We start from the raw sequence: 25,925 nt of genomic DNA, 5'->3' as shown, positions 1-25,925 counted from the left end.
CAATGTACTAATCTCAATCTCAAACCAACAACAATTCTCTGCAAAGTACAAAATTCCAGCCTCTGGATCTCTGGGATGAGGGATCCATATATAGATGTAAGCAGAGAGGATGAGTCAGCTTATGTTTTGACTTGTGGCTTCTCTCTGTCAGTTCTTACTTCCACTTGGAGACTGAGAGCCTCTTACTCATCACTTGGTCGAATTCAGTGAGGCAAGTGTCATTGGAGAAGATTCTGGAAGCTTCCATGGTCTTTCCACCTCGTTGAATGACTCTGCCACTTGTCATTTCCCGCTCAACGCACCTGGGTAGTGCATTCAAGTGCGTTGCAACTCACCTAGCCAGTGTATTTGGGTGCTTTGCAATGCAGGCAGCTAATGGAGCTTCTAAATTGATCCTGATTTGACTAGTTCTGAGTGGTTTTTGGTGGGGAACTTCTGGGAGAAGCTGTCATTGGTTGACCTTGGTCCTTTAGGAGATGTAACAACATCTTTTAGGGACTTTGGATCCCTTGGATTATGGACATTTCATGCTCAAAGCTCTTAGGCACAAAAATGTCTATAACACTCTCTGGCCTACAAGCTCTTATTTCCTTGCGTTGTTCCTTGTGGATGATTAGCCTTCAAAACTGCGCAATCCTCAAGGATGAATCCTTGACTGCATGCATGAGATTTCTCCATCAGAAAACACATGCAACTGATAGTACATTTTCCTTGAACATTAACCTCAACTCGGTCTTTCTCATAATAGACATGCATGATTTTGTGATGAGGGAATCTTTAGTTAAATGGAGTAGCACTAGTTGAGTGCATTAATGCATTTGTTCCTCAAATAGTTTGGAACTAATTTAACTAGACTTAACTCAGTAAACTGAGTTAGCTAATTACAACTCAAATATAACTTAATCTTATATCCTTAATTTAAGGGATAACTTGCATGACTTCAGAAAGACTTCTAACTTGAATTTCTCCAACTAATTAATTTAAAATAAATTAATCAATTATTTCTAAGTAGTTGTTAAGACTAAATTTGATTTTAATTCACAATTTAATTCAACGACATATTAAATTGGAATATTCTTGTTTCCATATTTCAACACTCGCTCTCAACAAGAAAGGGATTATCTGCCACCTCTGTCCTATCTCTATGGACCTTGAATTTACACTTTGACAATTCCTTTGTCAAAATGTCAGTGTCTTTCTCCTGTTTCAAAAGATAGTGCAACAACATGATCCTCCTCACTACACAGTCTCTGAGATGATGATAGCAAATGTCAATGTGCTTGGAACTATCATGAAATACTTGATTCTCAGAGAGTTTGATACAACACTGGTTATCACAATAGATCACAGTTGGATCCATCCTCTGATCAAAGAAACCAACTAGGATTTTTTGCATCCAGATGGCGTCACATGCTGCCTAGCTTGCAGCCATGTGTTCCGCCTCTACTGAGCTCAGTGAAACTGACCTCTATTTCCTATTGTAGCAAGGAAAAACCACTGACCTAAGGTTGAAAATACAGACTGATGTGCTCTTCTAATCTGATGGACTCCCTTCCCAATCTGCATCAGCGAAGCCCTATAGCTTCACTCCCTATGTTTGTATGTACCATAATCCATACTAAGATGTGCCTCTGAGGTACATCTCAATACATGCTTTTCCATGATCCAAAACATCTTGGTAGGTTGAACCATCACTTGACTTAGTTGGTTCACTGCATAGAATAAATCTGGTCATGTGTTTATTAAGTACATCAGTGAACCCACAAGCTACCTTTACATAGTAGCCTCTATCACTTCTCTTGAAGTAGAAACCTCCTTCCTCTAGTTACTTGCTAGAGGAGTCTGCATGGCTTGCACTTCTCCATGCGGAATCTCCTAAGTATCTCATTGGCATACCTTCCCTAAGACGAAAACAACTCCCCATCCTTTTTCCACAATTTCATGCCAAGGAAGTAATGCATGATACCCATGTCTTTCATCTCAAATTGCCTTGCAAGGTCCTCCTTGCAAGACATCATCAACTGATCATCAATAGTTAATATTAGATAATCAACATAAAGTACAATGATCAACAACTTACCTTTCACCACGATGTGTTATAGGTTTGCATCCGCTTCACTCTTTGTGAAGCCCAAACCGGTGAAGTAGTTGTCTATCCTGGTGTACCAAGCACACCGTGCTTGCTTTAGCCTGTACAAGGCTCTTCTCAGTTGGCACACATGTGACTCAAATCCTTACAGCTGCTCTATGTACACCACTTCCTCAATCTGGCCATTGAGGAATGTGGTCTTGACATCCATCTGATGGATCTTCCAACCCATCTGTGCTGATAGTGCCAACATAGATCTGATAGATGAGTACCTTGCGACAGGAGCAAAAGTCTCATCATAGTCAATCCCCTCAACCTGTGAAAAGCCACGGGCAAAAAATATTTTCTTATGCTTATCCAAACTACCATCAGCAGCTTGCTTTACATTGTAAATCTAATGGGAACTCAAAACTTACTTGTTCTCTGGTCTCGCAACCACTTCCCAAACACTGTTATGAACTATGGAGTCATACTCCTCCACCATGGCATCAACCCAAATCAGTGGCTGCACTGCTTCCTCAAAGGAAGATGGCTCAGTCTCAACACCTTCCCTAGCAAGGGATATGTGCCCAGTGTACCTCTCAGGTGACCTCCTCTGTCTGCGCTGAGAAAATGGTGCTCCCACATTCTCTCCTACATATTCCAATAATTTGTTAGCTTCTCTTGTGCACTTTCGTCCATATCTGGAAGACTCTGCTTGACTGGATGTCTCCACTCCTGGAACCTCTGCATGCAACTACTCCACTCTAATCTGAGGCTCCTCCTCCTTAGGAATCAATAGTTCCTCCACAGCCTATAGTTGGAGCTTCTTCTCAAGGGAAACTCACATCACCTTCTGCTCATCAAACTTGAGATCTTTGTGAACCACTATCCTCCGACTAGTAGGAAAGGACACCTGATAATTGTGAGGTGTATCAATGTACCCAACAAATATCCCCAACTCTGCTATCAGCTCAAGCTTCTTCCATGCATTTTTTGTCACATGGAAATATAACGATTAGCCAAAGATCTTGAAGTGACCGACATTTGGTCTCTTACCAGAGAAAGCTTCCTCTGGTGTCTTCATCCGAAGTATGTGATGTGAGCTTCTACTCTACAAATAGACCACTATGTTGCATGTCTCAGCCCACAATTGAAGTGGTAGGCCTTGGTCATGCAGCATTGCCCGTGTTGCCCCAACAATAGTTTTGTTCTTCCTCTCATCCATTCCATTTTGTTGTGGATTATGAGGTGTCGTCAACTCTTGTTTAATTCCTTCTGCTGCATAGAAGTAATTAAACTCTTAAAGAGACATATTCTCCATCGTTGCCACTTCTCATGTCCTTTATATTCATTCCTGACTCTTTCTTGACCAAAGCATTGAACTCACAAAACTTTGTGAAGGTTTGGTCCTTCTTCTACCTTAAATAAATCTAGCATTTACAAGAATAATGATCAATGAAAATCACATAATACCTTTTCTTCACTATGGATGCCATCGAGAATGTTCCACACAAATTAGTATGAGCTCACTCTAAGATAGCTTCTAGTTGATTGTCTTCATCATGAAAGGAAGACTTGGTGTACTTTCAAGGTACAACCTTTGCATGTGTAAAATTTCTCAAGTTTACCTTTGGGAAGTCTTGTAGATATCTGATGCATTATATTCAAAGCCCCATGATCCAAATGGACCAATTCCCTATGCCACAACTCGCCAATGTCTTGGCTTTGCACCAATTCTACTTTCACAGTCAACGCTACACAATCATATACCTCTAGTTTATAGATATTCATCACCTGAATCCCTGTCCTCTTGGTCTGACAAGTGGCTATGTGTCTTAGGAAGGCCTTTCCCTTAGTGAAAACAACATCGTAGCCTTTGTACTCCAACATCGCGACTGATACCAAGTTCTTTTGCTGTCCAAGAACATAGATCACATCTGTCAAGGTGAGAGGAGCTCCATGCTCCCTTTGAAAAGCAACCATGGCCACTCCTGAAACACTATACCTTTTGTCGTCACCCATCTCTATGTGCATCTTGAGGTCTTTCTCCTCCAAGGCACTGAATAATGTTTTACCACTGGTCATGTGGAATAAGGCTCCACTGTTAAGATACGAGACATAACCCATCATTGATGAGACCATGCATGCAATGAGGGTAAATTCCATTTTGAACTGAGGGGATAAGGCCTCACCTTTCAATCCTTCTGAGGATCCTTTACTGGAGTTATTCTATGGGAAATCCGTCACATAATGTCCCATCTTGTGACAATTAAAGCATCTTACTGTAGATATGTCACCCTTCTTCCCTCAATGAGAATAATTTGATTTGAAATGGGAAGACTTCCCCTTCCCTTTCCTTGCCTTACTTGCTAAGCCTAGATTTTCTTCATCATCATTCCTTGATGTAGAACCATCTCGTGTTCTCCTCCTGATATCTTCCTGCATAAGATCTGACTAGAATCGTTCCTAATATGACAATTTCTCCCTTCCACTCATATAGTCCTGGTAGCTATTCCAACTCTTTGGAAGGCCAAGGAGAGTGAGGCTCACCATATCATCATTAGGAGTAGTTATTCCCACACTACCAAGCTCATCTCTGCAAGTGGTGAGCTTGTTCACATATGTGGAAATAGTATCGCCCTTCTCCATCTTGATTCTTCAAATCTTATCCTTGAGCACCAATTTCCTCTAGTCGCTACTGTTTTGGTGTTGGGTGTGGAGCCTGATTATCTTCTATATTCAAAGGTATCGCCACATAGGACCCCAGTTCGAAATGCGTTGCCGCCCGTAAAATATTCGCTGCAGGGGAGGTCCAGGGGGGGCGGCTGCGACCTTTGGGAGCTCCCCCCTGGCGGGGGGTTTCGGGGGCAGCGCCCCTTGTTATAGACATTTTTGTGCCTCGCAGCATGGAGCACGAAATGTCAATAATTACAGGGATCCTCAGTCCCTAAACATGTTGTTCTTACCCCTAGAAGAACAAGGTCAGCAAACCACAGCACTTCCCATCAGTTCTCCACCTGAAAACACTCAGAAACAGGCTATTTTTGGATCATGTCAGCTGCTCCACTGAGCATCTGCGCTGGAATGCAACTGCTCCTCCTTGTACCTGCGCTGAAAGTCAAAACCAATGAAGGCTACCTGCGCTGGGCGAGATTGGCCAAGTGGCACAGTCATTCTGCAAGGTGTCAATTGCCCAGGAAGCTTCCAAACTGACACTTGGTTCAAGGGATTCGCCCTGTGATGAGTAAGAGGTACTTGATCTCCATATGTAAGCAAGGATCTCCAAGTGGACTCAAGAACTGAAGTTTAACTAAAGTGGGAGAGGACACTAGTCAGCTTTATGCCAGCCTCAAGCTGACTCATCCTTTCTCCAAATCTCCTATATATAGAGCTCTTCTATGAGGTCTAAGGAGGCTGGAATTTTGTGCAAAGCAAGGAAGTGCTGTTGGTTTACAGTTAGAGCTATTGGGTGATTGCTTTTATAGAGGTGAAGAGGAGATTTCTTGCTGCTGGGGAGGTGCTGCTGGATTGGAGCCATTGATGGTTGTAACCTTCTCAGAACCCTTTTACTTCTATCAATAAAGCTTTGAATGTTCTCCTATATACTTGTATTGCATTGATGTATTGTATTTACTTGTATATCTGATTTACTCTAATCCATGCATCAGTTATGAGTACATGTTTCTTGTAGTTTCCCTCTCTTGTTTGTGCAGGATCTGTGTGTAGCTGGGCTGGCAAAGGGAGCAAGGAGCTGGGAACAAGAGACAAAGAGAGAGGACAGGATCGACAAAAGCGAAAGACACCGGTTGGTCAATCTTTTCTTCCTTCTCTGTACTTTCATAAAGGAAAATATCAAAGCTTTACTTTCAGTTGTTGCTAAGGACTGTCACCCTTAGAGTAGGGATAGGGTCATCCGAGTCGGATACTTTTCCCCACAACAAACTGGCGACTCCGCTGGGGAGCCTAGTATCTTGTTGGTGTTTGTAGTATCTTTGCTATTCATTTCCTGAACCAAAGAGTACCGAATCGAAAAGCTTTTGACTATATCAAAAGCGAAGTAGAGGGGCTGCTACTCTTGCTCATTTACTGAGCAGATTCATGATTTGAAGAGCTGATCTACAAAAGACTCTTGTACTCTTTGTGATAGCTTTTCATCCTCTTGATCATCCCTTAGCTTGTACTTGACCTATAGCTTTTTATTTCAGCAAAAACAGTGAATTTTTGAGCTTTTTATGACCCGGAAATCCTTGTAAACGCAACTCTCGTGTCTCAGTGCAGGCTGTCCACAGGCAGTCTGCATTCCAGCGCAGGTACTCCCTTCGGGAACTGCGCTGAGAGTCAATTTGATAGACCAGAGCCTGCGCTGATCCAGTTAGGCTATGTCCTCCTGAGGTTTCCCATTGTGTCTGAGCCCTGTTTTCACTGTTATTTTGCTGCTGATTGCTTGTCATTGTACTTGCTGTAAACCAACTTTCCTTGACATTATTCCGCCTCAGTTGTGTGATGAAACTGTGATTGTTCTTTCAGTATTTCTTGTTTCGGTTACAGTTTCCCATTGTGAAAAGCAAACCAGTATAGCTGTGACCTCTTAGATCCTGAACTGTAAAAGTGTCTTGGTGATCTAAAGAGCTAGTTTTATTACTGTTCATGGCTGTTTGAGTTTGTTTGTTTTTCATTTTATGGTTTGAATCTATACATTTCCAGTGTCTAAACAAGTCGATCTTAAGGTGTCTTTTGATTTTGGACAAGCTTGTTTACTTTCGCTCGAAATTAGATTCAAAGTTATACAACAGTTTCCTTTTTGTCTTACATCAACATTAAGGATAACGAAAAGAAATATCTGCATTGTGCATTTTGCATTTGACTGTGTGCTTAACGATTTAGGAAAATTTGCATTTTAGTGTGTGTTCTATGATCTGTGCGAAAAGTTGTGTCTTTCTTTTCCCTCAGTAGATTAAGGTTTTCAAAGTTGAAAGATTAAAAAGTTTTGCTTCTCATCTTAGATTGCATTTAGGAAGTTGTATATATACATCTCGTGGTGATCCTTAAAGGAAAACTGTTAAGCAAGATCAACATTAAAATAAATCCAATTTACATAACAACGCTTTGTAACATAACGCTCACAATAGAGGTCTAGGTAGAGACGTGTTCCGGCGTCGTTAAACGTAGTGACTGTCGATCTCTACGAAGGTGGGTGATTCCTCCTGAGAGTCGGTGGCACTAATACGGACTTGTGCTCCCGCGTACCGTCGCGTATATTGGGAGACCCCTATAGGCATTTATCCTTTATCCTTAGGAAGCCGTGTCGGCCGCCCTACTGATCGCGATGCAGTGAACACAGCATTCACGAAGATCGACCACCCGTACCGTAAAACGTATTCTGTGGTTTCGCGAAAGGTTTGGCACACCCTCTGCCTAGATCTCCAGAGCAGTTTCTTTTGGCCTTTTTCAAACTCTATAACTGAAAAAGTCCAACCGAGCATTTTTCACTTCGGGCTCGTTAATACATCGAAGGCGACTAGAGTCATCTTTAGCTTTTTCTCGACTCTTAAAACATGAAAAAGCAAGTTTGTGTCTAAAAAGCGTTGTTAATAAAATTTATTTTAAGCGGAACAAAATCACCTGTTATTCCCATGTTGATCGTTCAGTTGAAAAGTATGGAGCCCACCAACCAAGGAAGTAACCTTGGCGGAAGTCCAAATCCCTTCTCCTCTTGGGGAGATGTTGGTGCGCCTCATATGGCAACATTGTCACTTCCAGGATTGACAATTGGCCTACCTGTATGGCTCTTTTCGACTAATGTAGTCCAGATCGCCACTAATCCTGAGCAGTCGAATCAACAGTCAGATCAGTCTAGAGCTACCCACCAGCCTTCCACTTCTTACAATTCTTCCTCTGATCCTTCATCTTCACAAGGTAGAGCCGGCAAAAGTCAGCCTCCCAAGGAGAAGAAGGAAAAGAAGAAGAGAGAAAAGAAGCAGAAGGGGCCTATGGCGAAGGCGACTGGGGGCAAGCAAAAGACAGCTGACAAAAACCCAGACACTGCACCGACCGGGCCTAAATCGCCATGTGTCATTTGCAAAGGGACCCACTTCCATCGTGATTGTCCTTGTATTCCCTGGATACTAAGGGACTGGTCCCCCAGGTTGCACAATCCGGTAGCATCAACCTCTGGTAGTCATGTTGATTGCAGTCCATCAACTAGCGAGAGTGAAGGACGAAAAGGGAGACCAAGATCACCCTGTATGTTGTGTGAAGGCGATCACGCCATTCACCGATGTCCATTCTTAGATGAGGCGAAGAGAGTTTTGGAAGATCGTCCGGTATCACCGTTACGACTTCCTCCTGGATACCAAAAACTCGTGCCTAATCCCTCGATAGTTGAAAATCCAGCTGGCCCGCTCAAGTGGTCAGCTGAAGCGTCAGTCACTGAAAATGAACCTACTGAATCCAGACTGGATGAAAGTCCAAAGGTCGATACGGCAGTTGACCCGGTTCTACCTTCAGAAGTTTCATCTTCAAATGACACCGTCACCGAAGAGTCATCTTCATGCGACACCCTCACTGAAGAGAATAAGGATGACACCATCCAGGTTCTTTTCATCAGCACCGACTCTGATGAGCATCAGGGCAATGCGCCCATTCCTTTATCGCAGGAAGGAACATCATCAGGGTCATATCCGGCCGTATATTCGGTCCCACCACCAAGCAACCTGGTTGTATCCTTTGATTGGAATCAACTAGGCAGACCCCGGTTACCAGCCAGTGTACCATTCAGAATCATTGTCCAGATCTATAGAATGATCATGGCTGGTACTATCATTGATGAAGGGGCGTCTGTGAGTATCCTTTCCTCTGTTGCTTGGAAAGCACTGGGTTCCCCAGCGCTTTTACCTGAGTTAAGAAATCTCTCAGGTTTTGATAAAGGAACCAGTCGACCATTAGGAATCCTCCCCAATGTGCCTGTTACATTGAAAGGGAAGACCGTTAATTTGAACGTGATGGTCGTCCAAGGACCCTTGGATTATAACCTACTCCTTGGACGTGACTATATTTATTGCATGGGAGCGATAGTCTCCTCACTCTTTAGAGTAATGTGTTTTCCACACGAAGGAAGGATGGTCAAGCTCGTAGACCAACTTTCGTTTCCAGGATCTCGCATCGCAAATAGTCAAATACCATTCCTAAATGGTCTGTTCACACAAGATTCGCCTCCGCCCCCAGTCCTCCTTCCCGATGAGTGCGAGTGATTCGGAAAGAAAGACTGGAACCCAGGGGGCATGCACCCTGGTCTGCTTCGGGCAGAAGAAACCCCGGGTATAAGGTAGAATTTCCGCAGAAGAATATGACTAGTCCGTACCCCGTCCGTGGATGGAAGAGGGGTTGTTCTGGAATAGTATTCTTTTGTTAAAGTTATGTGTTTGGCTAAAGAGTCATTCACCTTTGTCTAAATAGGTGGGCACTGCCCAAGTAGGAATTCCCTTTATTGTAACAAGTAGTGACCATCTTTGGGGAAAGCAAGCCTCACCCATTAAAACAAATTTTTTGAAGGATAAGTAGGGGCAGCCTCCAAAGAAGGAGACTATATTGTTGTGACAAGGGGTAACCATCTTTGAGTAAACCCAATGATAGACATCGCCGAAGAAAGAGATTGATTTGTGGCAGCAAATAGAACCCTCTTCGGATAATAAGAAAGAGGCAAGCCTCCCTCAATAATACCAATGTTTTGTCTTTGAGTAGTGTTCTTCTCTTGTCACAAATAGCTGTTCGTTAAAAGTTGGGCCGACGGGAAGCCTGATTACCGCATAAGACCCCCTAAAATAACGAGAAGACTAGTATCGTTAACATTAGATTGGCAAGATGACAAGTAGCTGTGAACACCCAAAGAAAAGCAGAAGTAGGGGAGAGGAGGGGCAGCCTCGAAATTCTGTCCTACGCCTGGGGGCATGCAAACTTTTGGAATGTAAGCAAGGGACGACTATTTATTTTTTAAATTTTTAGGTCCTCCCTTTAAACCCGTAGGTCTAACCCTTTAAACTCGTAGGATTAGCCGTTTCCGACCTTACATGAAGAAAGCCTGTGGGGCAAAGGTAAAAACTTGCCAAAATTGGAGCATAGCTTCGTGAGATAAAGCTCCTTAAAAAATAGCTATCTCACAGGAGGCGTTCTTATTATGACTGGTATATCGAGCAGTTTTAGCACATAGTTCATGCTCGTTAAAAAATAAACGCAAGATCCGAGCAGTTTTAGCGCATAGTTCATGCTCGTTAAAAAATAAACATAAGTTTATGAGCAGGCTTTCCTTTAGAGTTCAAGCTCATTCAGAAAAAATGAACTGGTAAATACCCTTTTGAGATCGTAAATTCATCAGCCATAAAAGCCTTGGTCGTGTTTGTGCACCGTCACCTCCACCGTCATTTGGCCGATCATTCACTTCCATTTGTGTGTTTACCCATTTTGAGGAACATCTGCGAAGAGTGATTTCACCTAGCCATCCTTGTGACACTGCCGTGATTGGAAAATTCCAACCTGTACCTGGAATCAGCTGCTATCCCTGTTTATCACTCCTTCCTCAAAAGACGAGTCTTCTTTGAGCTCTTTTCACTGACTCGTAAAATATGAAAAGTTTGCCGAGTTTTGGCCTTCCAGCTCGTTAAACGACCAGAACGCTATCCCTCCTCTAGATTTTAATCTTTTTGGACCTGAGGGATTATTGCACAAAAAGATTGAGCGCTTGTTTTGTTCGGCTCGTTAAAGCAATCGAAAACTCATCCCTTCTGTATTGTTTTATACTTTTTCGGACTTAAGGGATTAGATGACGAAAAAGGAATTATGGAGTTGACTTTCTGTACCTTTTCAGACTCTCTAAAAATGAAAAGGACCGAGTTTTCTTTGTCGTTAGACTCGTTAAAATGATTAAATAGCGACAAACTTGTCTTTAGACGAGAACGAGTTTCCCTATCGCTAAGCTCGTTAAATCATAGCGATGGGCTTGCCCGAAGGGCAGGTTATAGAACAAGCATATGTTATCCTCCTCAAGCTTGACAAAAATAAAGAGGTACTGGTCAGAAATGACTGGGGAAAAATTGGGAGAACATCAAAGCTTAATGGTAGCAAGTCGCTCTTGAACATGACACTTTTCTTTCGTACCACATCGGGTTGGGTTGTTTCATTCACCGGTCTCATCACCATGGTCCTCGCCAAGCCATCCACATTTGGGGTAATGCTACCGATCCATCGCATCAGTGTCGTTATATGTTCAAGAGAGGTCATTCTGAGAGTGTCAACCGTGTCCCATCCACTACCATACATTATCCTTCATCCATTCATGATCGCCACCCTGAATCATATGTCACAGTTTGTTTTCATCTCCACTAAAATCATTAGCTCCGTTCCGTGTCATTGATGTGGGATTCATTAAGGCCCTCCTTTGACGAGTCGCTTCTTGTCGACTTCAGCTCATTATCCAAGAAGTTGATCTAGGAACACCCCCATCAGTACTTTGAAGCTTGCATGCCTCAATGGCAAGTTTCTCACTTTCGGCGACAGGTATACATCAATGACCTTTGACCAGAAGATTTTGCGTGGCGTTCGACGCCAAGTCCTTTATTCACGCCACGTGAATTGTACTGCAGTACCTTGAGGGTCATTATCATTATCGGTGATTCCTCTCGCGCTTGTTAACGGTTTTCATCATTGACCGGTAATCAAGCGATGTCTTTCCATGTTCGACTTCAGCGAAATTCTCACATGGATCGACTTGTACTTAGAGTGAAGATCGAACGAGTTTGAAGACCCCGGATCTAGTTTCATCCATCCGGGCTGCGATATATATTCAGGAAATATAAAAGCATTTGTCATGTACATCATTGCAGCAGATGATCATCCTATTCAAAGGATGATAATTTCAGCAGAAAATTGTCAGTCTACTATCAGACGATCGTCTGTTCTATGTACCAAAATGTATTTATAAAGCTGAGCATGGGAATGCCCGCCTCAGCTAGATCATGAAAACAGAATGAAAAATAATGTATTGTATTGTATTGTATTACAGGGCACCTCCTCAGCACTGGAATGAACTTCGGACCCTCTAGATAAAGCATTTCACCCAATAAACGGCCTCATACTTTAGGGGGCAACTGTTATAGACATTTTTGTGCCTCGCAGCATGGAGCACGAAATGTCAATAATTACAGGGATCCTCAGTCCCTAAACATGTTGTTCTTACCCCTAGAAGAACAAGGTCAGCAAACCACAACACTTCCCATCAGTTCTCCACCTGAAAACACTCAGAAACAGGCTATTTTTGGATCATGTCAGCTGCTCCACTGAGCATCTGCGCTGGAATGCAACTGCTCCTCCTTGTACCTGCGCTGAAAGTCAAAACCAATGAAGGCTACCTGCGCTGGGCGAGATTGGCCAAGTGGCACAGTCATTCTGCAAGGTGTCAATTGCCCAGGAAGCTTCCAAACTGACACTTGGTTCAAGGGATTCGCCCTGTGATGAGTAAGAGGTACTTGATCTCCATATGTAAGCAAGGATCTCCAAGTGAACTCAAGAACTGAAGTTTAACTAAAGTGGGAGAGGACACTAGTCAGCTTTATGCCAGCCTCAAGCTGACTCATCCTTTCTCCAAATCTCCTATATATAGAGCTCTTCTATGAGGTCTAAGGAGGCTGGAATTTTGTGCAAAGCAAGGAAGTGTTATTGGTTTACAGTTAGAGCTATTGGGTGATTGCTTTTATAGAGGTGAAGAGGATATTTCTTGCTGCTGGGGAGGTGCTGCTGGATTGGAGCCATTGATGGTTGTAACCTTCTCAGAACCCTTTTACTTCTATCAATAAAGCTTTGAATGTTCTCCTATATACTTGTATTGCATTGATGTATTGTATTTACTTGTATATCTGATTTACTCTAATCCATGCATCAGTTATGAGTACATGTTTCTTGTAGTTTCCCTCTCTTGTTTGTGCAGGATCTGTGTGTAGCTGGGCCGGCAAAGGGAGCAAGGAGCTGGGAACAAGAGACAAAGAGAGAGGACAGGATCGACAAAAGCGAAAGACACCGGTTGGTCAATCTTTTCTTCCTTCTCTGTACTTTCATAAAGGAAAATATCAAAGCTTTACTTTCAGTTGTTGCTAAGGACTGTCACCCTTAGAGTAGGGATAGGGTCATCCGAGTCGGATACTTTTCCCCACAACACCCCTGAAGCTAAAAACAACTGTAAAATTGCCTTGTAAAAGTATAGTAATTTCTAGTCAATCTGGGCCGTTCATTAGGAAAATGATCTGACGGTAGAACTTATGTTTAGTTTAGGGTTTTTTGCCCTAGAAGGCAACCCCTCTCTTTGTATGAGGGTATTGTATTTGAGGCTATAAGATAGATGTATATTCTGTGAGCGAGAAACAGAGAGGTGAGACTGTGAGAGAAAACAGAGGATATTACAGCGGATTTGTTGTAGGTTGTGTCTCTTCATTTTGCTGGATAATAAAAAGGAAGGACTGGCTGTTCGGGGTGGACGTAGCCCAAACTGGGTGAACCACGTATATCTGTGTCTCTCTTGTTTTGTGCGTTTTCTGTGTTTATATTTCTGCAACATTTTATGTGTTCCATTGCTCTGTAATATATAATTTTCTAACATTTGGTAGATGTCCTTCAATTTCTTCCACACTGAAAATGGCATATCCTTCCCATGGATACTCGAGACAATATGGTCTGGAACTCCCTGAAGGATGATCTATCTCACCTTCGCCACACACTTCCTCCACTCAGTCAACTCTTGTGCATTAGTTGAAGCTGGCTTTGGGATTTCTTGATCAATGAATTTGTTCAAGCCATTGCTTCTAATACAACCCCCATTCTTTCTTTCCATGTTACGTAATTTGAGCTACCTTACAAGGCATACTCGAGTCTCAAGCCATAGAACACCATTGGCCAACCTTGAAGTATGATATGAATTCGATTTGCACTTGCAACCCCTAACTTCAAACTTTGAAATCTCTTCTCAGTATATTGTTCAGAACTCTAATACCATGCAGAAAATCTATAATAAGTTAACCCGATAATGAAATATAAACTAAAGTAGAATACTATAACCTAATTCTACTATCAATTTGTGGAAGCTTAAAGATCGAGTTGGACAATATAACTAGAAGAATAAGAATCAATGGCAAAATACACATGAAAATAATGTGGGGAAAGTATTAGATAAAAAACCCACACTATTGTATTATCATACATGGTGGAAATACATAGGAATTATACAAAGCCTTAGCTCTCACAGCTAGCGAGCTCTCAGTACAATCCTCATGGATGATCACAAGTAATCTTGGCTTCTCTCCAGTTTTCCTCTCTTCCCTCCAAGCTCCTATTTCCTTGCACTGTTCCTTGTGGATGATTAGCCTTCAAAACTGCACAATCCTAAAGAATGAATCCCTTACTACATGCATGTGTTTTCTCCATGAGAAAACACATGAAACTGATAGTACATTGTCCTTTAACATTAATCTCAATTGGGTCTTTCTCGGAATAGACATGCATGAGTTTCTGAGGAGGGAATCTTCAGTTAACTAGAGTAGCACTAATTGAGAGCATTAATGCATCAACTGTTTGTTAACTCAATATTAGGTCCTCAAACAGTTTGGAACTAATTTAAATCATCTTAACTCAGTAAACAGAGTTAACTAATTACAACTCAAATATAACTCAATATTATCTTCTTAATTTAAGGGATAACTCTTGCATTACTTCAGAAAGACTTCTAACTTGAATTTCTCCAACTAATTAATTTAAAATAAAATTAATTAATTATTTCCAAGTATCTATTAAGACTAAATTCGATTTTAATTCACAATTTAATACAAGGACAAATTAAATTGGAATATTCTTGTTGTCGTATTTCAACATATGGAAGCATTGCTTTTCACCATTTTCATTACCCAACCAGATTGGATAAACGAAGCAAGTGATGAATGGAAAAACTCCAAAGAAGTGTGGGAATTCATCCAAAAGTTACAAAAAGACCCTAGTACATCTCATACATTTTGCAGACATTGTGATTGTAGATTAACCTGATTATGTAATATAACTAAAGCAAAATACTTAATCTACTTCTACAATCAAACTTGCAGAACCTTAATAGGTTTGAGCAAGATCAAGTAGAACACATATAATAGAGAAGAAGAATCAATACACGTGAAACATAGAAGAATACCCTGGGGAAAGCCTCACCTAAAAACCCTGCTATCTGTGTTATCATACAAGTGGAAATATCTTAGGATTACACACAGCTTTAACTCTCACAGCTATCTAGCTCTCAGTACAATCCCTCACTCCTACTCATAGACAAAATAGACTGCTTATATGCCTTCCCCTCTATCCTCCAAGCCTCATATTTCCTTGTGCAGTTTTCCCTGGGTGATCCAGTTGTAACCTTGTGTGACACTAATCTCACATACTCCTCCAAAACATTGTAAAATTGTGCAAATCTCAAGGAATGAATTCCTTTTGCATGCAAGAGATTTTCTTATAGGAATATTCTTGCAACTGATACTACATTGTCCCTATCTTTAATCTCAATTGGGTCTTTGTGTGAATAGACATGGACGAGTTATTTGTGAGAGAATCCTCAATTATCTGAAGTACACTAGTTGTATGCATGCATGCATTAACTGATTGAACTCACAATTAGTTCCTCAAACTGTTTGGAACTAATTTAATTGGACTTAACTCAGTTAATTGAGCTAACTAATTACAACTCAAATACAAGTCATCCTTATCTCCTTAACTAAGGGATAATCTACTTAATTTAATGGATAATTGTTGCATGACTTCACAAAGACTTCTAGCTTGAATTTCTCCAATTAATTAACTCAAGATGAATTAATTAATTATTTTTCAAGTAGCTAGTCAGACTAAATTTGAATTTTAATTCTCAACTTTAATTCAAGGAAAAATTAAAATTGGAATATTCTTATTGCCACATTACAACACATTTAGCTGGAAAAAGGATTCGTTATGGTACAAATATCACTTATACCTCTGTAAGAATTCCAAACTTAAACAAAATATTCGTATGGAATTGCACACCTCTCCCTTAGTGGGGCACTTAGGATTTTTAAAAACATACCATAGGGTGAAGAAATAACTTTTTTGGGATGGCCTTAAATTTGATATTCAAAAGTTTGTGGTGGAACGTGTGGTTTTCCAGAAAAATAAAGTTGAAACAATTAAGACCCCAAGTCCATTACAACCTTTATCCAGTCCAAGCCAACATTGGGAGAAGGTTTCAATGGATTTTATCATAGCTTTACCAAAGTCTGAAGGAAATATTGTCATCATGGTGGTAGTTGATAGACTTACCAAGTATGCACACTTTCCTGCATTATCTCATCCCTTTAAAGATAGCATAGTTTCTACTGCATTTATGGACAAAATTCAAAAGCTATATGGAAACCCAAATATTATTATAAGTGACAGAGATCCCATTTTCAATAGAAATTTTAGGACATAGTTTCTTGTCTAGGTAGTCAGTTAGCTCATATCTCATCGTATCATCCTCAATCGGATGGGAAAATTGAGATAGTGAACAAACGTTTTGAAGGATATGTTTGTTTCTTTGTATCTTATAAACAAAAAAAATGGGTCAAATGGTTGCCCCTATATGAATGGTATAACACTTCCTTCTATACTGCAACAAAAATGACCCCATTTATGGCACTTAATGGATATCATCCATCATCCATCACATCATATTTAAGAGAAAATTATAAGGTTTAAGCAGTGGAAGAAATTGTCGAGCATCAACAACAAGTTCTCCCACTCTTAAATGATAACGTCACCTTGTCATAGAATATAATGAAACAACATGCAGATCAGCATCATGGTGAAAGAAGTTTTGATGTAGGTGATTGGGTATTTCTACCACTACAACCATACAAACAAATGTCCCTCAAGACAACTAAGAAGGATAATAAATTATCACCAAAGCATTATGGTTCGTACAATGTGTTGCAAAAGATTGGTACTATGGCATACAAATTGGAGCTTCCTACAGCTTCCCAAGTGCACCCATTTTTCCATGTTTCATGCTTAAAGAAGGTTATAGTTGACAAGCTCCCAGTTCAAACAATATTTCTAGAACTTGATGACGAAGTAAGAATCGTATTGGAACCTAAAGAAGTCACAGAAACAAGAACATGATAGCTACAAAATCAACCAATTTCAGAGTATCTCATCAAGCGGAAGAACTTACTTGCTAAAGATTCCACACGGGAGGATGAGAATTTTATACAGAGGCATCCAGAACTACTCAAGTGTTGAGGACAACAATTTTCTAAAGGGGCATGTTAGACCCTTGTAATACTAGTTTATATCCTTATTATTATTTTCATTGTATCCCCTTATTGTTATTATTGTGCCCATGTTATCCACATATTGTTATTATTATGCCCCATAGAAGCCCATTATTATTATTTTTGTGCCCTTACATTATTATTTTTATGTCGCATTTTACTATACTGTGACCCATTAGACTCCTATATATAGAAAGGAGGTCTTGTTATTTCTATCATGCAAGAATTGTTCATTTGTGCAATGTAAAGCAAATTTCCCCCTCGAAGAGGCTGATTTTGAAGTCATTCTCTATCTTTTCTTCTATTTTATGAGTTGGTTTCATAACAAATTGATTCCAAAATCTCCATAGGAACGATAGTTAGTCTAACATGAGGAATCTTGGAAATATTCATTTTTTCTTACATTGGTGTTGGGGTAAGTGTAGATTTCACTTAATCCTTTGCAATAACCAATATTGTTATGTGATCTCTTCTAAAATTTCAATAAGAAGAACTAGGATGCCTAACTATAACTCCTATCTATCAAATTCTAAAATATTCGGGCCATAGTCTGGTTATATTCAACAATAAAGAACAAGTCGATCGACCCATCCTAGATATATGGATGTGTTAATAAGAATAGGAGGAAAAAATAGTTAGAACTCATAGTGCATCACATATATAGGAATATGTAGTTAAGTCATGAATGGGTAGGAAAGATGGTGAAAACATCGAATTGATAGAATGAAAAATGCCCTCACCTCAACCGAAGGTTGCAAGTGGGTATAGAAATTAAACTATGGATTTCATTTTGTTGGCTCATTGAAACACATGGAAATCATGAAAATTCTAAGGTTCATGTGATTTGGGCCAGCCATGTCTAGCCAAGAAATCCTCAGTGTATATAGAAATTATATCTAGTTGAAAATAATGTAAAGAAACTTATTTTTATGGGTGATCAACTTCCTGAAGTCTTGTTTATTTTGACTATAGATTCTGGAAATCTTATGAAATTGATGAATAAGAATAAGGCTACTATTGAATTTCTATATATTTTTAGAATCTACAATAGAGTTAATTTCAATATATTAGAGGATAGCACTCAACAAAAAACATTGAATATTTCACACCAACAATCAAAATTTCTACACAAAATGAGTCAAAGATTCAATATTGAATTTCTTGACTATCAACTACTCCTGCAAACCATTAAGTTTTTTCATGCCTACATTGTCGAACAATAGTTCACCACTAGCTATAGAACAATTTCTGTGATTATTATTTTAACAACTCCACTCAATCACAATGTATATGTTAACTGACCTACTGGTGTAATTCTTAGCTAGACTTACAACATAACTAAGATTTTCTACTACACACAACTTAATTCTACAAATTTCAAATTTATCCTTTCTAAGAGGCTTGGTGAATATGTCAGCCACATTTTCATATACATTACAATATGTTAAGTCAATTTATTTTTATTGAACATTTTCTCTTACAAAATGATGTTGTGTTTCTATATTCTTTGACTGTGCATGATATATATGATTGTTTGGCAATTTGATAGTCCTTTGATTGTCACATTTTATTACTATCTATGTTTGATGTGTTCTCCAACATTTTTAAGAATCCTTCTAAGCCATATTGCTTCAAAGGTAACACTTCTTAATCCTTTATAATCAACTTCAGTGGATGAAAAGTATATAGTTGGTTGTTTCTTACTTCTCCATGATATCACTCTTGAAACTATGTTGAGCACATATACAATAGTAAATTACATGTCATATGAAATTTTAGCCCTATTAGAATCAGAATAATCTGGAAAATCAACATAAAATTCAACAATATACATAATACCAAAATTAAGTGTTCCTTTTAGATATCGAAGGACTTTATTCGCTGATTTCTAGTGGATTTCACAAGTCTTAGCCATGAACTGATTATGTATGCTGACAAAATATGCTATATCTAGTCTGATAATGGTAAGGTAGATAAGACTTCCCACTACTTGACGATACAAGGTTCCATTCACCTCTTTGGTTCCATCATCATTGTACAATTTAACATTTTGTTCTAAAGGAGTAGATATTGTTTTGTATTCCATCATATTGAACCTTTTAAGGATTTCCCTTATATATTTTCTTTTTGTGATTACTCTCTTACTGGATTCCTTCCAAACTTAAAGATATAAACAATAATGCAATTCACCAAGATCATTGATCTCAAACACTTATGACAGCTGACTTTTATTTTTTTTAATCAACTTTGATGCATTTCCTATTATGATAAGATCATAAAAATATACAGATACCAAAACAACATTCCCATATTCATCTTTTTTACGATTATTTTTGTTTCTCATAAAATAAGGAATCAATTTTCACATACCAATATCTTGGTGCTTATTTCAAACCATATAAAGCTTTCTTTAACATGCAAACAAGATGCTCCTATCCCTTTTCTATAAACCCTTTGGGATGAACCAAATAAACTTGTTCTTTTAAATTACCATTCAAAAATGCATACTTGACATCTAACTAATGCATTATCCAGTTATGTTTTGTAGCTAATACAATCATGACTCTAATTGTGTTCAGCTTAGCTATAGGTGCAAAAGTACCTTTATAATCAATTCCCTCTTTTTTGAATAACCTCTTGCAGCCAATCTAGATTTACACTTATCAATGCTTCCATCAACATTAAACTTGGATTTATACAAGCATTTTCATAATAAAGGAATTGTATTTCTAGGAAACTTCATTAATTCCCATGTATCCGCCTTCATTATAGAGGTATATTCTTCATTCATTTCACTTCTCCATTATTTATATTCTATAGTTTATTCAAGGCTTGAAGGTTCTAAAAAAATCATTATAAGGGACTTCATGAATTGTGCTCTTGAACCTCCACCTATTCATGTGCTTGCTCATATTGTTCTTCAATACTTGTATTTATTTTTCCATAATCATTGGTATTATTCCATGATTATGCCATACACCTATATTATTCATTTTATCACCTTCATCTGCATTCTCATGAAACACCACATCCCTACTTGCAAGCAATCTATGGGAACTGGGATCAAACAACTTGTATGTTTTTTTGATCATCATAATAACTAATAAACATGCACTTAATTGAATTTGCATCAATTCTTTTTCTTTCATATTTTGGAATATGACCAAATACCTTCCATCCAAAATCTCTTAAATGGATCACTTTTAGTTTATACCCATAAAATGTTAGGTCCATATAATACTAGTGTATTCCACCTATTGTTATTATTTGTGTATCCCTCTATTATTATTTTTGTGCCCATATATCCCGCATGTTGTTATTGTTGAGCCCCATAGAAGCCCACTATTGTTATTGTTGTGCCCTTACACAAGTATTGTTATGTAGGTTTTGATTGTATAATGACCCCTTAGACTCCTATATATACCAAGGAGGTCTTATCATTTGTATCATACAAAAATTATTGATCTATGTAATATAAAGGAGGTTTCCCCCTCAAAGAGGATAATTTTTAAGTGGTTGGTATATATTTTCGTCTCTTCTTCGAGCTAGTTACCTAACATTTGGTATGAAAGCTTTGGATTTTAGGGTTTCTCTTCTTCAAATAGGTCATCTTGGGATTTTTCTATAATGTTTTTTCTATGAGGATTTAGAAGTTGAAATTTCAAACACATGAAGCTAAAATATTTGTGAACTTTGTGTACAAATTCCAGATCTTGATTAGCTATATTTTTAGAGATATGATCTGAGGAAGTTAGGGTTTTTGTAGGCTCCACAATTCCATCTCAAACATGTGACGTAGGGAAAATTGTGATAACCTTCTCCTAGAGTATTGAGCTTTAATTTTGTAAAAATTGGTTGAAATTGCATGGACTATAAGTTTTTTGGTATCAACTGTAGCACCGAAGGTCGAAACAGTGGCATGTGGCACTCCGTACATGTTTACTCCATAGAATGAATTTATAATCAGGTCATATCATAATATTGGGCATAACTCTTTCTTGAAGAATCTAATCTTTGTCTAATTTATGGATTTGGAAATAAGAATCAAGGGGCTTACATAAGATGAAATTTCAGATCTTGGAAATCTAAAATTACATAGATACAAAAGTTTTAATACTAAGGTCGTAAAAATGAAGAAACATGTGTGTATTGTTTTAAATTTTGCATGGATTTTGTTTGAAAAATCAGTTGGAATTGATTGAAATGACATAGTGAAGCATAGATATCATTGTTTGATTCGAAAATGCCTTGAAATAGAAAAATAGAAACACCTCAAAGCAAACCAGAAAGCTCTTCCATGGTGCATGAAGAAGAGGAAAAAAAGCAGCATGATATATCAAATCTACGAGACCATGTGGAACAAATTTCGCTCTCACAAAAGGTAACAAAAAATGAATTGCAAGCCATGATGAATATTAAGATAGATGGTATAAAAACATACATGGGATTTTTGAGTGATGGTTCAAAATCATACATGGAAGGAATGAAGAATGTCAAGATAGAGGGGTTGAAGGAAGGTTTGGAAAATTTGTTAGAAGAAAGGCTTCCCGGTGGTTCCATGTAAATCGTAATGAGGATAAAATGAATATGAATTAGGATTTAGAGAATCTAGTGTTGTGTTTAAGGACAACCAAATTCCAAATATCGATATGAGGAAGTTTCATGGAAAGGATCCGGTAACACGAATACTATAGATGGAGCAATATTTTGATCTCCATGATGTGCAACACACACACAAAGGTATGCATTGCATATTTATATTTAGAACCTAATAAATTTTTATGGTATCAATGAATTTGTTCATGTAAACCGATTGTCACTTGGTCAATTTTTACGAAGGAAATGATAGCACATTATGAGGATACAAAGAGCAACACCTTCTTTATCCAATTGAAAAATCTCAAACAAAAGTGTTTAATGACTGAGCAAATCGAGGACTTCTAATGCATGAACATCAGGATAACTAATATTCCAAAGGAGCATAAGATTGATGTCTTAATAGGGACTTTGAAGTACAACATCCAACATGAGGTTCAACTTTGGGGACTTGATTCATTAGAGAAGACATTCAGGGTGGCAAGAAAAGTTGAAAGAAAAATTATGGCAACAAGCAGGCTTACCACTCACAACTATAAAGATGGAAGTGATTCTATTCCCATAATTCCACAACTTACAAGGATGATGCTACAATAATTGGAGCAAAAAAAAGAAAAATGGATTTATTACAGTTATGATAGAAAATACACTAAAGGTCGTAAGTATGCAGAGAAGTAATTATTCTACATAGATTGTGAAGTAGAGGTCCCAATGGATTTTATGAAAGGTTTACAAAAGTTTGAATGAATTAATGTCATCATGGCGGTAGTTGATAGACTTACCAAATATGCACACTTTTTCCCATTATCTCATCCTTTAGTGTTGGGTGTTGAGCCTTATTATCTTCTTTATTCAGAGGTATCACTGCATTGGACCCCAATTCGTAATGTGGCAACAACGCTTCCCCTAATATTTTCACTACAAACAAGGTCCAGGGGTAGTGGTACAAATCTTTAGGAGCCCCCAATTGGTGGGGGATTGGGTGCAACACCCCCGAAGCTAAAATTAGATGTAAAATTGCCTTGTAAAATGTTGTAATTTCACAGTCAATCTGGGCTATTCATTAGGCAGATATCTGATGGTAGAAGTTATCTTTAATTTAGGCATTTTTCCATAGAAGGCAAGCCCTCACTATATATGAGGAAATTATACTGCAACTATGTAGATCTATATTCTAAGTGAGAAAGAGAGAGGAGATTGTGTGAGAGTGAAGAGGGGATTACAATGGATCTATTGTAGGTTGTATCTTTTCATTTTGCTAAATAATATTAAAGGAAGGACTGGTTGTTTCTTCATGGACATAGCTCGAATTGGGTGAGCCACGTATACGTGTGTCTCTCTTGTTTTATGTGTTTTCTTTGTTTATATTTCCGCAATATATTTTATGTGTTCCATTGCTCTATAATATATAATTAACTAACAACTGGTATGAGAGCCGAAGGTCTATTTGGCTGATAAACTCGTAGGAGAGAATGGTTCCTGGTTAGAGTGACAGTAATGGTGGAAGGTGGTATGTTTAGGGTCAAAAAATTTAATGGCGAAAACTACCAGCTATGGAAGATGTAGATGGAATATTATTTGTACAAGAAAGATCTATACCTACCATTGAGAAGAAAGGAAAAGAAGCCTACGAGTATGACAAACACAGAATGGGATATTCTCGACATAAAGGCACTTGGAACAACACATCTACACCTAGTGGCATCAGTAGCCTTTAATATTTCAAAGGAAATGAAAATAAAGGGTTTAATGAAGGCATTGGCCAAACTATATGCAAAAATCGCTGCCTCAAATAAGGTATTTATTATGAAGCGTTTATCTAATATGGAGATGTGAGAAGGTGGATCTGTTGTTGATTATTTAAATGAATTTAATACACTTATTAGTCAGTTAAGTTCTGTAGGGGTAACTTTTGATGATGAAGTTAGGGATTTGTTACTTTTGTTCTCATTGCAAAAAAGTTGGAATGGTTTAGCTATGGCCATTAGTAACTCTATCTCTAGATCTATTACTTTAAAGTTTGATGATATTGTTGGTGCAATCCTTAGCGAGGAAATGCGACGTAAAAACTCTGGTGAGACATCAGCTAATGCTTCGACTGCAGAGACTAGGGGAAGAAAAATGGAAAGAGGAAAGAGCTCAGGATATCACAGTAAGTCAAGGAAGGTTAGATCCAAGTCTAGATCAAGGATAGTGTACTAGAAATGTGGGAAGAAAGGACACCTGAAGAAAGATTGCAAGTCTTAGAAGGGGAAAGAAGGAGATGCATAATAGGAAAGCAATCATGAAGCATATGTGACAGGTGATGTGTTGATAGATTCTTTGATTCTTTCATTAGAAAATATTATTGATGCCTGGGTAGTAGATTCAAGGGTGTTATTCCATGCCACACCTGATAGGAGACATTTTCACGATTATGTTCAAGGAGGTTTTTGACAGGTTCGATTGGGTGATGATAAACCATATAAAATCATTGGAATGGGTATAGTTTTCATAAAACAGTAGAATGGAAATCAATGGTTGTTGAAGGAGGTAAGGCATGTTCCATATCTGAAGAAAAATTTGATTTCAATAGGGCAGTTGGGAGGTGAAGGTTGTGTAACTATTTTTACAGATAAAGCTAGGAAGGTCACTAAAGGAGCCTTGGTAATAGCACAAGGAAAAAGGGTTGGTACATTGTATTTATGCAATGGTATTTCTAATTTTGTTAATGTCTTAACCTATACAAGAGAAGATATGCCATTATGGCATCATAGGCTTGGGCACATGAGTGAGAAGGGGATGTAGATTCTTCACTCAAGAATTTTTTTTGCAAGGTTTGAAGCATGTTGATTTAAAATTATGTGAGAATTGTGTTTCTGGAAAATAGAAGAGAGTTAGATTCCTCAGAGTTTGGAAATAAAAGAAGAGCGAAAAATTAGAGCATGTGCATATAGAGGTATGGGGACCTGCTCATGTATCATCTCTCAGTGGATCTCATTATTATGTTACTTTTATTGATGATGCAACTAGAAAAACCTGGATTTATTGTATTCGAAATAAATATGATGTATTTGATACTTTCAAGAAATGGAAAGATTTGGTTGAAAATGAAACAAGAAAAAGGTTTAAGTGTCTCAGATTAGATAATGGAGGTGAAAATTGGAGCATAGAGTTTGATAGGTAATGTTCAGAGAATGGAATTCATAGAGAGAAGACAGTTCCTGGAACACCACAAGAAAATGGTGTGTCAAAAAGGATGAACATGACAATCATGGAGTGTACAAGGTGCATGAGATTGCAAGCAGGATTACCTTTACAATTTTGGGCAGATGTTACATAAATATTGTTGTTTATCTAATAAAGAGATGGGCTTCAAGTTCCTTGGATGGTGGTATTCTAGAGGAGTCATGGACAGGTGAAAAGGTAAACTACTCATTTTTAAAGACTTTTGGTTGTGAAGCATTTGCCCACATTCATAAAGAAAATAGAACAAAACTTGAGGCAAAATCAAAGAAATGTACCTTTATTGGATATGGTGTTAATGATTTTGGTTATCGCTTTTATGATTATGAAAAACACAAAATCATTAGAAGAAGAGATGTCATATTTAATGAAAAAGTTTTGTATAAGGATGACCTGCAGGAAAAGAAACATGAAAAATAAAATAGAGAATACACAGTTCTTTATGAGATCACAGAAACAGTGATGGTGCCTGAAAATCATAATGATCAACAACCAGAACAACAACAAGCACCTCAAACACCTAAAAGTGGTTTTAGAATATATACCAGGATATGTAGACCCACTGAATGATGCTCTCCTTCATTATATTATGTATTATTGATTGATTCTGGTGAACGAGAATGCTATGAAGAAGTAGTGCACGTAGAAACTCGGAAGAAGTCGAAGCAAGCCGTGAAAGA

The sequence above is a fragment of the Pinus tabuliformis genome, chromosome X (genome assembly GCF_031772625.1).
Source record: "Pinus tabuliformis cultivar Carrire ecotype Pingquan chromosome X, CPIR1, whole genome shotgun sequence".
Taxonomy (NCBI): Eukaryota; Viridiplantae; Streptophyta; class Pinopsida; order Pinales; family Pinaceae; genus Pinus; species Pinus tabuliformis.
The sequence above is the reverse complement of the archived record's forward strand: the minus strand, read 5'-3'. Positions refer to the sequence as shown.